We start from the raw sequence: 4,383 nt of genomic DNA, 5'->3' as shown, positions 1-4,383 counted from the left end.
AAACAATGTAAGTTTGTTATCATAATGTATGATGTTTGAATTTTATATGTTTCATTTATATTCAACTGTTATGGTACTATACAATGAAGCCACCCGCCTCCAGACGTTTCCGCTGTCTGGTCCAGGGGTATGACAGTGTGAGTTATGATCTAGGGGGAAGGTTTAGGTCTACTGTGTTTATTGTTTTACATTTATATTAATAATATTATTAAAAGAAGTTACAAAGGAATTATAGTCTCTTTATGTCAACAAGGGACTAAAAACACAACGAAATCAAACGATAGAGACGGTCCGAGTGAAAAAGCAAAAATTAGGGACCAAATGCAAAATTTTAGCAAACCATAGGGACAATTTTAATAATTTTTTCTAAATGGAAAAAGAATAAATATGTAATACAATTATCTTTATATAACGATATTACATTGTTATAATATTAAACAATATTTTAGCTCATTTTACATTACTCAAAGATTTTTATATGTTAAACCATGTGCCAACTCAATTTTTTTCTTCTAAATGAAGAACCAATTTGAGTATGCCATGATTAACATTAGGTGTAATTGTGGGAAGGTTTGGTATATATACTAGTAATCCTAGTTCACATCATTGACAAGTTGTGGTTGTGCGTAGAGTATTTAAATACTTGAAAGGAACCATGAATTATGGTTCAACTTATAGTGGAGATCCTTATGTTTTGAAAAGATACTCTGATGCTAGCTGGATTAACAACTTAGAGGACCACTCATCTATAAGTGGTTGGGTGCTTCTTCTTAGAGGAGGAGCCATTTCTTGAGCATCCAAGAAACAAACATTATTACCAACTCAACCATGGAATCTGAGTTTGTAGCTTTATCTGCTGCTGGTAATGAAGTTGAGTGGTTGAGGAATTTGATTTATGAAATTTCATTATGGCCAAAATCTATATCTACCATTTCTATCAGATATGATAGTGTTTCAACATAGGCTATGGCTTATAGCCAAGTGTATAATGGAAAATCTATATATATATATGTGTTAGATATAGCATGATTTGTTAGTTAATCATGATTGGTGTGATATATGTTGAGTATGTGAGAACTCAGTTAAATTTGGCCGATCATCTAACTAAAAGGTTAGCAAGAGATCTTGTACACAAGGTGGCTATAGGGTTACTTTAATACATAATCATTATTATATATATCTGGTTGTTAATCACATCAGTATACTATATTCATCACCATGAATAGTTTACTAACTTCTCACGTTAGTCTTAGTTCATTACTTTCTTCCTTAAAGTATGATTGAATGTGCAACTTTTTAATACATTAATATTAAAGGAGGTTTAAATCATGAAAATTTGAACACTGAGATGAATTAAATGAAAGTAATTTATAACCAACATATATTAAGATCTCTATCTAATAATCACCACTTCATTTTAAACTTCATAATGTATCAATTCACTATATCAGTTAAACTAATCTTGCTAAGTTAACTACACACTAAATGCTAAATACATAATGTATAAGTCATACTTTGACTACGTCAATAACTTGGTCTTACCCAAGCTCCTTTTCAAAGCTACTCTAAGATGTCTAACAACTCTGAGTATGCATTTTATGTGTCAATATGCAAATGGTATTACAATATTAGATGACCTCTGTGACAACCCGAAATTTCTTTCTTGTACAAGAGACCAATTGAATCCAAGTTAGACTCATTTTGTTAGCTTTCAACACCGTTTGGGGTGTATTGGAGCCTTCTAAATGTAATACAAATTAGGTAGGAACCGAGAAACAGGATAACACAATGCGTATCAAGCAAAATCGGGCCAAGCACTCCAAAACATAGAGTGTGCGGCCACACACTTGAGTGTACGGCCACACACAGGTGTGTGCGGCCGCACACCCGTTTCCAGCCACACACTCACCTCTATATATAGGGGAGGACCCGCTTCATTCATTATTTCCTTCTTTGCCTGCAATCTACTTCTCTCTCTACTTTCTTTCTCTAAAAATCTCATCCAAAGAACACTCTAAGGGCCTCAAGAACGTGAATCACCCCCATCAATCAACTTGTTTCTGGTAAAACATCTGAATCTAAGCTTAAAACTCATAGTGTTCTTAGTGTTCTTCATGTGTTCTTCATCATTTGAAGGAGTGCGGCCGCACACCTTCATATGGTGGCCGCACACACCTTAAAAACTCTCCAAAGTGAAGAGTTTGGCCTTCATTTACTAATAAGACTTAAGAACACCTCAAAAATCGACGTTTTGGGCACAAATTAGGAGTGTACGGCCGCACACTCCTGTGTACGGCCGCACACACCCACTGTACGGCTGCGCACTCATGTGTGCAACCGCACACACGCATTTGTTGTACATTTTGACCACACACTCTCTTGTGTAGTCATATACCACTCATATACAACCTTTTATGGTTGTAACACTTCATAATAAGTGTTTACTAGTCCCTAAAGAGGTCCCACTACAATAAATAGTTATTCCAAGCACTAATTACACACACACACACACACACATATATATATATATATATATATATATATATATATATGTCATTATATGGTTAATAGGATCCGTTTGTGCTCAAGTCCGCAATTAACACTCAACCTCCTAAACTGATCCTACCGTCGCATCACTCACTACAAGTGAGTTCATACCCCTTAATCAACCTTTTAAATGTTTTTATATGTTTTATGGGGGGATACAAGTTGAACCAAACAAGCTATAGTACTAATCATATGTGATTTACAACTTGTTATCAAAAGGATTTTCTATATTTTCAAATTACCATACCAGTAAAGTTGTTTTAAACGTTTATCAAACTTATTTTCATGTTTAGTTGTTCTAAAAACTATTTTCCAACACTTTCAAAAATTATTTTTGTTTTCAAATTGATAAGTTATAAAAACTCTTTGATCGATTAGATCTTTGTAACAGGTAAATAAAGAACGTAAAAAAACAGTGAAATAAAACACAAGTATGGATCTGAATGAGTCGAATGATTAGATTAACTCAATCCTCAGCAGAGCTCGATTAAGAACTTCCACTGTAGAGGATTCTAGGGTTACAAAAACAAGAACGATGAATACGCTTGAAAATACTTATCTAATCCTTTTGTTCTAGGATGCATGCAAGCATCTATTTATAATAAACCCTACATAAAACTCACAGATGGACAGGCCCATACCGGAGACAAAACTTGGACTAGCTAACGTGCCTAATAGACGCAACACTAAGCTGGACCTAACAATCTCCCCCTTTGCGTCAATTTGGAGCGAGACTATCATTTCTTCTTGCTTGGACCAGCTGCAGGAACTTTCTTGGTTGTATCAAACAGACGTGAGATCAGGGCGATAATAGTTTGTCTGAAGTGAATGTACCATTGAATCATATCATCAAAGTACTTCTTGTCATCCGCTGAATTTTGCTTGCACCGATGGATGATCCCTAAGACATGTTCCAGACATGCAGTGGTATAGAGATGTTTGTCTGCCAAAGCGAAAAAGACATTTCTGGCCTTCGTCTCTGGTAAACATAACGAAGTTTCTCTTTGGATCTATCTTCCCCATCTGCATCATGTTTAGGTCACTTGCTGAGCCAACAGGAGATATGGTATGCTTTTTCTTGAATACAGTCGCTATCTCCTGATCCATTTTGGCGACTTCCATAATGTAACAAACAAGCATCCTCTTGATGTGGTCTATGATCGGACCATATTCTGCTTCATTAGTAAGAAGGATGTTGTGCAAGATGATCCAGTCGTGTGGATTCAAGTTGGGAAGATCAGCAAGCGAGATGGCATGTTCGGTCTTGGCAGATCCTCTCAGCACCTTAAACCGAACGTTAGTGAAGTTTCCTTCCTTGTACGGCTTTAGAACCCGAACATTGATAATCTTCTGAGCGCTCCATGTTTGGTACTATGGTTGAGCAGCCCTCAGATAGAAATCAACTAAGTCCCGGTCAACCTTTGGATGAGGATGAGGGAACTCAGCAACGTTGTCAAAGGCATGAAATACGAACGCCTTTCGGGTCAGTGGCATATCGAACTGAGAATCGATAGTATTAGAACGATCTAAGGAGATCACCGGTTCTAGCCAAGAGATGTTGGGTGTTTGGATGGCTTCTTTCAGCAGTTTCTCAAGAGTCCAAGGAGGAAAAAGAGTTTTCCTGCTCTCGATAAGGTCGTGTGCTTCTTTCTGTCTTCTTTCGGCTTCTTCAGCCTCTCTAGCAACACGAGCACTGAGATCAACATCTTTATCTCGACCATGCTTCTTTAGAAGGTCGGCAATGGTCTCCTTATCTTCATCATCGCTCTCCTCAACAATTTTCTTGCCCTTGTCTTTTACACCGGAACCCGAGGCTTGGCCTGTAGGAGGAGGTTC

Source organism: Lactuca serriola, chromosome 3 (assembly GCF_051521515.1).
Source record: "Lactuca serriola cultivar US96UC23 chromosome 3, Lser_US96UC23_V15, whole genome shotgun sequence".
Lineage (NCBI taxonomy): Eukaryota > Viridiplantae > Streptophyta > Magnoliopsida > Asterales > Asteraceae > Lactuca > Lactuca serriola.
Note: the sequence above shows the minus strand (reverse complement) of the source record.